The sequence below is a fragment of the Nannospalax galili genome, unplaced genomic scaffold, assembly GCF_000622305.1.
Source record: "Nannospalax galili isolate Female #2095 unplaced genomic scaffold, S.galili_v1.0 scaffold332, whole genome shotgun sequence".
Lineage (NCBI taxonomy): Eukaryota > Metazoa > Chordata > Mammalia > Rodentia > Spalacidae > Nannospalax > Nannospalax galili.
The window spans coordinates 3,136,751-3,148,246 of record NW_008333794.1 but is presented as its reverse complement, the minus strand read 5'-3'; the positions used below and the strand labels follow the sequence as shown (position 1 = coordinate 3,148,246).

The 11,496-nt window shown below is 48.2% G+C and overlaps 1 protein-coding gene across 2 annotated transcripts in view; it reads right to left on the bottom strand.

Moving 5' to 3' along the window:
- Nucleotides 1-7,746, bottom strand: part of Slc41a3 (solute carrier family 41 member 3) — a 35,828-nt gene extending 28,082 nt beyond the window's left edge. The window contains exon 1 of one of the 2 annotated variants that reach the window (XM_008828588.3): nucleotides 7,604-7,746. The gene's annotated coding sequence lies outside the window, so the exon portion shown is untranslated. The remainder of the gene's footprint in view (nucleotides 1-7,603) is intronic. The other variant, XM_017797018.2, reaches the window with a different exon arrangement.
- Nucleotides 7,747-11,496: the final 3,750 nt, after the last annotated feature.

The following is an 11,496-nucleotide window of genomic DNA, read 5'->3' as shown; positions in this document are numbered from 1 at the left end:
GAGAGAGAGAGAGAGAGAGAGAGAGAGAGAGAGAGAGACTGACTCAGTACACAGCTCAGGAGCAGAGTACTTGTCTAGCCTGCACCATGTCCTGGGTTCTATCCTCAACACCACCCCTAAATAATAAACAGTGGTCAATATGGTCAGAAACACCTTTGTTAGAACTCTGGGAATTAATCCAAGGCTTGTAGCTTCCTGGGCAGTAGCAAGAACGTTGTGATCTTCATTGTGTTAGTGACATTCTAACTCCCCCATCCCAATGCCATTAGCCTTCAGGATGGACAGCTGGGATGGTCAATTCTGTTTGCCAAGTTGATTAGATTAAGAAACGCCCAGGGCATTAAGAAGATTTGTAAGGGCATCTTCCCATGGGTTGGAGTCTCGGTTTGAATAAAAAGTGAGAAAGAAGCTGAGTACTAAGACCCCATCTCTGCTCTCTGAACTTCCCAAATGTGAACAAGCTCCAGTCTGCATGCCAATATGCCTTCCTCACTGTGATAGACTGTACCTTCTTAAACTGTGAGCTACAATAAACCCTTCTTCTCCTAAGTCACTTCTGTCAGGTATTTGGTCACTCATATTTGCTAAGCTCTGGCTCTGCCTAAACTATGGGGAGAACCAACAGCACAGAGTGCTGGGAATGGGGCCAGAGCTCCTTCACTGTCCAGAAGAACCCTCACCCTCACACCCATGTGGGACTCCTGGGAGACTTGACCTGAGGGGCTGTGTATAGCTCCACCAGGACCTGCAGACTCATTAGTGCTGAAATCCTTTGAAACAATGGCAGGCACTTCCTGGCTGCCTGCAGACTAGTGAAAGGCTCAAAAGAAAAAGTTAAGGAATGAGATATCAGTTGGGGTATGTGAGATGATCCCAAAGCCACCTTGGTAACACAGCAGGTCAGTGTATGTAGGGCTCAGAAAATAGCTGACCAGGTCCCATGCTCTCACTGGTAGAATTCACACAGGCAGGAGGCGAAGGCTAATGGGGGTCACTAAGGGCCCGAGGATGAGCAGGGAGGGCCCCAGCATGCCCAGAGCACCCCTCAGTGGGTCTGATGACTGGCTTGTTCCTGGCGCAGGGTCATTAGAAGATGACTCAGCACGAGAGGCACACACAGCACAGAATGGCGTGCAGTGATTTCAGGAGTCACCAGGCAGGCGGCAACCATGGCAGAAATGACTCAGTCAGTTAAAATACCCAGTTTTCAAGAAGTGAGACATAAAAACAAATTCATTTCAACAAATATGATATAAGAAAATATGCCCCACACAGTTAACAAAAACTCCCCAAAGTGGCTGCTTTAACATGTTCAAAGAACTTGAGGAACCCCTGAACCCGAATTGTGCAAAAGTCAAGGAAGATCCCCGAGGCAGAGTATCAATTCCAAGGGCATAGGGTGGGACATGCTGAATCTGAAGGGCCGGCCATGGCTGTAAGGAGTGAGACAGTGGTAGGCAGCAGGGCATGGCCTCAGAGCAGTGGGCAAAGCTGTAAATGTGGGCACTGGAGGCACTGGGCAGGAGGGAGGTAGGACCGTATATGCTCAAGTATTCAGGGCCAGTGACTCCAGCAGACCCTCACGAAGCTGAGATTCGTCCCAGCACACTGAGAAATGATGAATCATCATTGTAGAATGCATTAGACACTAAAAGATAACTGCTAAGCTCTTGCTCTGTGACTCTAAAAGAGCCTACCATGACCTTCCCTAGGGGACACAGCTGAGGGCAGAAGACTGCCCAGGTGGGACAGAAACGTCCTCTGCCATGTGCTCAGAGGACAGCCAGGTTTACTGCATCAAACAGCCAAAACCAACGTGAACTTTATCACATACACACACACACACACACACACACACACACACACACACACACAGATTTAAAAGTAGTTCAAAGGGTAGGCCTTCCCTCAAGATCCTGGGGGGAATGCATCCCATAACTCATTGGTATTGTCCAGTGCAAGATGCCTTACAGCATGTCAGAGTTGTGGCTAAAATGAAGGAAAAGTATAAACAGAGTCATTGTCCAATTGAGGCAATGTCTGTATCAAATAATAACAGACACTGTACAAAGGAGACTCATGTAACCCAGGCTGGTCTCAAAAGTCAAATGTAGCCAAGGATGACCCTGAACTTCTCTTCCTCCTGCCTCCTCCTCTTCAGCGCTGGGATTGCAAGCATCTGTCCCCATGCCCATTTATGCAGGGCTGAGATTAAACGCAGTGCTTCATGCATGCCAGGCAGGTATTCTACCAAGTGAACCACAGCCCAGCTCCAAATGTCACTAATTCCTTTTCCTTTTGTATTTATTATGCCATTTTATTATTTTTTGGTGTTGTCAGGGATCAAACCCAGGGTTTTGTACATTCTAGGCAACCACTATACCACTGAGCTGCCTCCTAGCTCAAAACTGACACTTAACAGTTAAATGTACAAAAAGCCACGAGTTCATTAGCAAACAAAAACTACCACCACCTCTGGTAGGCTATCAGAAGAGAAAAGCTGGGCTGGGGCTGTAACAAGTGTGGTGGAACACTTGCCTAGCATCCACACAACCTTCAGGTCCATCCCGAATATGGGGGGGGGGGGCGGGATTTTGAAAAAATAGAGAAAAGTTAAAATTAATAGTGAACATATAAACTCAATAAAGACTGATACAGTAAAAGAATATACAAAGTCAATCAAAACCTATAAAGGATGAAGCAGTCTGTTACTGACTCATCTCACTCATATTAGTGAGGCCAATCTGATTGCTCAGTCAGGCATTCTGCTGACTGTGTCACTTCAAAGTTATTTCACCAGGAGACAAGTCCCCGTCTTGTACATAAGCAGGGATAAGTGGACAAGTCCAAAAGTGGTAGAAAAGTGGGAACCAGACAGGAAAACCCAGTCTGTCTAGTGCCACAGACTAATCAGGCAGGGGGAAGTATCCACAGTTGCTCAGCTGAGATAAGCAATTAAAGAGACTCCCAAACCATTTTCTAAGAACCAGGCAACCAGAGAAGCAGGAGCCACGCACCCACTGCTGATGCCCAGGTGCACAGGAAATGCATGGGACCAGCTTGGTGGCATGCATGTACAGCCCCAGTTACTCAGGAGGCTGAAATTAGAAAGAGTGGTCCAGTCTAGGAATCTAAGGTTGGCCTGGGCAACACAGCAAGCACATCTCAAAAAGCAAACAAAAACTACCACCACCACCTCTGGTTGACCCACTAACTGCACTGAGATTCAGGTAAGCCATAAATGAACTTCCAAATATACTCAGAAACCAGGTCAGGAGGAGCCGGGGCTTCCCACCAGGCTGAGCCTTAGGCTCCCTCTCCGGGGCTGCAAGGCCAGCAACCAGTTCCCAGTCCAGAATCAACCTGTGGATAAGCAGACAGCAACTGTGACTGCTAGAGACTGCAAGTCCATTCTGTTTAAATTTGGTGTGATTCCTAAAACGCCAGAAAAACAACAGTAGTAGGGAAATTAGAGAAATTTAAGAAAACACCACCAGGAAGGACTATGAGTCATAAAGATAAGGAACTCTGTTGTCCTTGGGTGTCTGTAGGGCAGGGCACAGGGAGTTCCAGAATGGCTTGTAACTGTCAGACTCTCAAGTTCCTTATGCCAGACAGTATGGCATCTGCACAGAACCTCAATTCATCCTCCTGTGTGCTTTCTAGTTATGACAATGCCTAACACAGGCCCTAACATAGGTAAACAGCTGTGTGATGCTCAAATCATATGGCAAGCACAAGGTGGGTAAATACTCAGTGCAGGCATACCTGTTTTCTTTGAATATTTTCCCTCCCTCCCTCTTTTCTTTCTTTCCTTCCTTCCTTCCTTCCCTCTCTCTCTCTCCTTCCTTCCTTCCTTCTCCTTTCTTTCTTTCTTTCTTTCTTTCTTTCTTTCTTTCTTTCTTTCTTTCTTTCTTTCGTTCGTTCGTTCGTTCGTTCGTTCGTTTTTGAGACCTGTAACCTTAGCTGGCCTGGAACTCACTATGTAGATCAGGCTGACCTCGATTTCATAGAGATCTCTCTGCCCCTACCTCTGGAGTGCTAGGATTAAAGGCCTGTACCACCACAGCCAGCTGAATATTTTCAATCCAAGACTGGCTGACTCTACAGATGAAAGGCCCCTAGATACAGAGGGCCACCTCTGCATCCCCACCTCTGACATTTGAGCCTTTCTAACCAACTTGAATGTAAGTGCAAGTACCATAACTAACACAAGTTACTAGCACTATAACTTTGTGTATATCAAAAAATATTACAGGAGCTAGATGTACTCGATTTATGGCTATAATTCAATATTTAGAAGAGTATGATAAACATTCAATTAATTCTTAAATGTCTGGTGAAAATATCATTCATAGTGGAAAAAAAAAGTTGCAAATGTTCAAGGAATTTGGGAAATATGTAAGTCTTATTAGCTGTGCACATGAATGGGGAGCGACCACTGAGGAAAGCAGGCTCTCAAATACGGTTAAAGACTCCACCTGTGTGGTCAGCACTTGGAGCACTGGATTGGTGTCTAGAAAGCCAGGAGGGGGAGCCTCTTCTTGCAGACAGACACCTACAGGTCTCAAGGACAGGGAGAGGGGTGTTTGCTTTGCTTAGGTGCCCTCTGCCTGCAAGGCAGGGCAGGGCAGAACTTGGATGTGGAGGAGCATAGAAAGACTAAACCAAAAAATAAACAAATAAATAAAATAATAACAATAAATTATAAAAGTCTTTTGATCCTAAATCATGGATTCTGAAGACAACAGGAAGAAAAGAAAGAGGGAATAAAAGATTAATTCAAGTACATCAAAGTTTAAACATTCTGCAGGACAATTTTGATTAAAATTTAAAAGAAAGTATGTCTAGGGGCTTTGAGATGGCTCAGATAAAGGTGTTTGCCATCAAGCATGACGGCTTGAGTGTGATCCCTGGGACCAACATGGTGGGGAAACAAACTGACTAGAAAGCTGTCCTTTGATCCCCATTGTGTACTGTGGCACATACATGCATGCACACATAAATAATAAATATGATTTTTTAAATCTTTAAAAAAAGAAAGTCAAAGAGAATATTTGGAGCCAGTAGGAAAGACAAGGTTGAGTGTGCAAAGAAAAATGGAGTGCTCCTACAAATCAACTAGGACAACCGGGAAGAGGAAAACCAACAGGAAGGAGGGAAAGTAGTTGGGGCCCTCCCCAGGGGAAACTGAAGCCCAGCAGTCATGAACAGCAGAGCCAATTGTAACCAGGGTCCAGTGTCTCCTCTCACCACCAGGGGGCCCCAAAGCACATGCAGACTTAAGGCAGCACACCAACTGACTTGGCAGTGACTATTCAGACTTCATCATCCCCACCCCATAAGCACACAGTGCAGAGAGGGGTGAGGAGGGAGGGAGAGAGACAGAGATAGAGATAGAGACAGAGACGGAGCGAGAGAAGGGGAGAGGGAGGGATATTTGACCAATTGGCCAGTGTATGCATGGGAGTGGGGGATGGAGGGGTGCAAGGAGTCACCTGCCCCAGCAGTCAGCATCAAGCACTCATGTACACTTGTTCTGTGCCCCCCTCCAGGTGTAGGAAACCCTGATCAGTCATCAGGAACTTCCCATCCTGTGCAGATGTCCAAAGGCCCCTCAGCTTCCCTGAGAATATTGGAGTGTTTTATGATGTGCTCAAATGTCATATTATGTGGCATTTAATAACATATCCTGTCATTAAAAATGAATACAGGCAAACAAACCAGGCCCTGTAAGACAAAACAGAGGTGGTTCCTATATGGAATGGGCTGTGGATCCACAGAAACTTCTTGTTGTTTAGTACAAAGGAGGAGTGAAGCTGGAGTAGAGGTGAGTACTGACTCTAGGGTAGGTCAGGGTCAGTTTGCCCCTCAATACAGGCAGTGTTTGTTGTCACAATCCTGCTACAGACCAGTCCTGCAGCCCACTGTCAAGGGTGGAGGCCGAGAAGCACCAGTACTGGGTGGCAGTGATTAAAGAGCCTCCCACAGGTCTGCAGACTTTGAGAGGGGCTGTGGCAGGGCTGACTGTGGCCAGAGCCCCACATATTGTGTGACGTTGACTCTTTCAGCTGACAACAGTGACACCTGTCCCCAATCAGACCACAGGACTAAATACTGCCATTGAAAAGTATCTCATCACCCAGAGAGACTGGCCAGCCTTGAATGTTGGCTTGCAGGCGCACCTGCTCAGCACCTTAGTGCTAACACATCCCTCTGTGGAGGATGGTTCTGGTATATCATACAAACTAATGTTCACCAAAGACTGAAACAGGGACATTCTGACCATAAACTAGGTGGGCCAAGGTAATAGAACGGATGTGTTGCCTCTCAGCTGCCTGCAAACAATAAGGAAACAGCACCTCTGGCCTTTACCTCCTTGACTTCATAGGCCCTCCATCCCAGTAGAAATGTACTAGAGCCCCACCTCAGGGTTAGAATCCCAGTTCTTTCTCTTCCTAGATGTGTGGCCTTGAAAGAGTTAAGCTCTCCGTGCCTCTAGGACCTCACCTGTCCAATGGGGAAATATTACGTGACAACTACATGGACTACAGTAGAACCCTTCATTACATTGCACTTTCTGAGGTTTCAGTTACCTGCAACCATTTGTAGTCCAAAACCATCGAGAAAAATATTCCAGAAATAAACAACTCATGAGTTTTAAATTGTGTTCCGTCCTGAGCAGTGTGATGAAATCTGTAACCATCAGCTTTCTCCCACTAGCACGTGCAGCATCTCTCTGTCCAGCATATTCATGCTGTCTATGTTGCCTACCTGTTAGTCAACAATTGTTAGGGTATCACAGCGCTGTTGGCAACCTTTATTCTACTCAATAATGGCCTTAAAGCATAAGAGTAGTGATGCTGACAGGTATATCAGGGCATTTTTCATAAGTGAAATTCTACCAGAGGTATGTATACACAGGGAAAACGGAATACATGGGGTCTGGTACTATCCCCAGACTCAGGCACCCTTTTAGGTGCCCCCCTCAGATAAGGGAAGACTACTGTAACCTACTGTAATGTGTTTTTCTTATAGGGCACTGCCCCCCCGCCCCCCAGTGTAGGCTCCTTCAAGGCTCTACCCGGAGGTTGTTAAACCGCAGCTTAAACTGCAGCAGCGCTAGGGAGACCTAGGACCCACCTCCAAGTATCTGGGGCAGGATGGAGAGTCTGCAAATCTAAGTGGTCTCTGGCGAAGCAGTTTGAGAACCTCTGGTTTTAAGAGATTCCTAGACAGGCTCTTGTGAATGGAGGTGTCCACAGAACTCTGCAAGATGCCCAGCTTGGTACCCCTGGCCGTTTTTACTAGGTGCGCAGAACAGCTCGCGGAGCCTGCGGTGGGGTCTGCAGGGATATTCTGGGGTTGATGGAGGAGCCAACTGTGACACCCCGAGTCTGGTCTCTGGACTCAGGAGGCTCAGCACGAACACCGGGGAGGGGATGGAGCAGAGCGGGCTGACCCCAGAAGTGAGGGTGCCGCCTCGGGAGAGGACAGGACAGCCCGGCCCAGCCCAGCGCCCCACGCCCCTTCCGCAGCCCCCGTGGCGCCCGGCTATCTCTCTCCCTCCCCCGCTCCCAGTCCGGCTCTGCCACACGCTTACCGGTCCTCTCCGGGCGGGCGAGCGGTGAAATCAAGGTGGCAGAACGCGCCAGGCTCTGCCGAGGCCCTGAGGCGGGAGGAAGAGGGAAGAGCGGCCGCCCAGGCCAGCCGCACCCTGCCCCTGCGCCAGGGCCAAGGGATGGGGCGGGACCACAGAACGGGGCGGGGCCACAGAATGGGGCGGCCGACGGAGCTCTGCCCGTAGGGCGGGGCCCTGGGGGGCCACTTAGTTTAAAACTTCTTTAAAGCATTGCTGAAGATAGGTCACCTCTAAACAGGTGTTTCGTGCTTTGATGCTTTTTCACACCTAACGACAATTCCCAGTCCGCTTCAGGTTTTCCTGGTTGACTTCTGACAGCTGAAGGAGGGATGAGAGCTGTTAGGCTCAGCAACCTTCACCTTTGGGGTCTGACAGCCCAAGGGGAGACCCAGGCAGTAGCGCAGTGAGCACCAGCTCCTGCAAACTGTCCTGCGCCCCACTTTCTGGTCTTCATCCCAGACAGTTGCAAGGATCTGAGCACTGGTTCAGGAATCCAGAGCCCTAGTCATGTAGAACTGCAGTTTTCAGGAGAGAACTGAGACATGATACACACACACACACACACACACACACACACACACACACACACGAGAGAGAGAGAGAGAGAGAGAGAGAGAGAGAGAGAGAGAGAGAGAGAGAGAGAGAGAGAGAACAAAAGCACACAGAGAACTGGAGATGTAGCTTAGCAGCAGCTTCACTTAGCTTAACACACCTGGGAAGAGGGAATCTCAGCTGAAGAATTTTCTCCATCAGATTGGCCTGTGACCACGTCTGTGGGGCGTTTTCTTGATTGCTAATTGATGTGGGAGGTCCAGCCCCACTGGTGACTGTGATACCCCTGGGCAAGTGGGCCTGGACTGTTTAAGAAAGGTAGCTGAGCAAGCCAGGGGAGCAAGCCAGTCAGTAGCATTTTTCCATGGTTGCTGCTTCGGATCCTGCCTCAGCTTCCCTTAGTGATGAACTATGGCCTGGAAATGTAAGATGAAATAAATCGTTTCCTCCAGAAGTTAGTTTTGGTCAGTGTTTTATCACAGCAACAGAAAGCAACCAGAACAGTACTAGACATACAGGGTTCTGGATGCAATTCTCAACAATGAAAAACAAAAGAAATAAAAGATAAATGATAAAGTTCCATATCATGTTGGGAGATATTGTGGACTGTATTGTCCATATAGTCTATATTTATATGTTGAATTCTTAACCTCTAAAGTAATTGCATTTGGTGACAGGGCTTATGCAAAGAGACAATAATGAATAGGTGAGGTTATAAGGGTGCACCCATAATCCATGGGCCCAGAGTCCTTGTAGAAAGAAGACAGTTCACTCTCGGTGTGTGCATGGAAGAAAGCCACAACACAAAGACATGACAGGCAAAGTGGCCTTACCAGAAACCATTCTGGCACCTTCCTTTTGGATTAGTTTGCTTGCTTTTTACCATAATAAAATGACAGAGATAATAAACTTAGAGAAAAAAGTTTATTTTGGCTTAGAGTTTGGAGACTTCATAAAGGTTTGCCAGGGTTTGGTCCACAGCCCAAGGTGCTATTGGTATTGTTGGGAGGTGGTGGAAGCTCTGGGAGGTAGGACAAGTGGGAGGAAACTAGGTCACTGGTGGCAAGCCTGTGGAGGGAACATGGAACCTCAGCCCTTCCTCCCCTTCTCTTTGCTTCCCAGCTGTGGTGAAGTGAGCAGCTCTGCTCTACCATTTGCTCCCACAATGACATTCTGCCTCACCATAGGCCCATAGGGATGTGGGCCAAGTTACCAATGTCTGAAATCTCCGAAACTGTGAGTCAAAGTAGATCTTCCCTTCCTTATCTGGGTCATTTTGTCTCAGAGATGGAAAGCTGACTAATACAATCCTGAAAACATTCCTGTGCCCCCCACCATCAACCCTGAGATAGGATTCCAGGGCAAGCAGTTTACCTGAAGACCTGCCCAGAAAGCACTGCTGGAGTGAAGAAGGAAAGGCAGGAAAGGAAACACAGCCATGAGCCTTACCACCAAACAGGGACCTCCGTGGGCTCCTAGAGCCCAGTTCCTTGGGGCTTCTAGGGACCTCATGTCCCTCCAGCAGGAGCTGAGAGCAGGGTACCTAAAATCCAGCATCCACCAAGCAGGGGCTGTGATAGAGAGGGAAAGCAGTGTTCAGGTGCTGACTCTATACTGTGCCTCTGCCCCACAACTAACCCTCATGCAACCCAGGCTCTGTAAAGCTGGTGCCCTTTCATGGGTGAGAGAGCTGAGAGACCATACTGCCCATTTCCCCAAGGCCACACTGCCTTGGCAGAGCAGGGATTCAAAGTTCTGGCCTGGGGACTGGAGAGATGACTCAGTGGCTAAGAGCACTGGCTGTTCTTGCAGAGGACCTGAGTTTGGTTCCCAGCATCCACATGATGGGTAACAGCCACCTGTAACTCTAGTTCCATGGGATCCAATGCCCTCTCTGACCTCCTTGGGCACTGCACAACATAAGCACACTTACATACATGCAGACAAAATGCTCATACACAATAAATAAATAAATAAATATAATTTAAAAAAATTTAATTATCAATGGTACATATAAAATAGGCAGAAAATTCCCCACAATGAAATTTGCTCTGATGAGCCTGAAGGTGATTCAAGTTCACCTGGGGTAGCCCCTCAGTACTCCCCACCTAGATTCCCAGAGCTGGCTTGGGATGCACCCCCCCTAGCCTGTCCATTTAGAGCACAAGAATATCCTTGGCCCTCATTATACACATGGGAGGCATTCTTACTGCTGCCCTGTCAGATTGATGGGTTTCCCAGAGATCTCTTCAGAGAGCTGAGACCAGCCTCATGGGAGGCCCTGCCTGGCATGGGGTTAGGTCAGGTCTACAGCAGTTTTTATACCCTACATCACCCACAAGTGTAGTCCTCCCTGGCTCCTACATGTTGCTGGGAGCCCACTGGTAATTTGCAAAACCATGAGCACGAGCAAAAATTTCATGCCTTGATGGTAATAGCACCGTACACTCCACTCGGACTTTATGGACCATGCTCACACCGAGATAGCACACATCACCACGAAAAAACGGCAGGCAGAACAGGTATTAGAGTTGCTGTTTTTAGAACAGGAAATTAAGGTGTGACCACCATCGAGTGTCTGGTAGTGCCAGATTTAGAGGGCTAGGCACACCCCTGCCTCCTCCAAAATCCTCCCACCACAATACCTGGACTGCCTCCAAATGGACTAAAGATGACCTCCAGGGACAGCTGTGTTCCCTCAGTAACAGAAGTGCAGGACTTACAGTGCTTCTCAGAGGGGACTCTGTGGTGGCCTCAGCAGAGCTGCTGGCTCTGTCTGGAGGGAAGAAGATGGAAGTCAGAAGCAGCTGCTCTGGCATCTGGGCCACAGCAAGGGACAGCTCACACACAAGTACTGCTGCTGCTCGGAGACCTGGCTTACTGTGATCCTTGGGGTCAGCACCTGTCAGCTGAGAATCCCATCCCCTCAGGACTGATCTGAGGGCCAGAGGAGAGACGACTAACCCTGATGCTAAAGATAGGTTTAGCTGACTACACAAGAGGAGGAGCCAGCAAGGGGAGGGGATTAACCCAGCTACTCCCCAGGCAGCCTGGAGAACCAGTACATAGGGCCTCCTCCCAGGACAGGGATGTCTCCCCAAGACCTTGTGAAGGGCCCAAGTTATCTCACATTTGGAGGTTAGCAGCACATAAAAGCAAGAAATGCCAGAAGAGGTCTACAAAACTTGTAGCAAAAGCAAACATAAAAATACATATTTGGCTGGGCATGGTGGTGCACGCCTTTAATCCCAGCACTTGGGAGGCAGAGGCAGGCGGATCTTTGTGAGTTCAAGGCCAGCCTG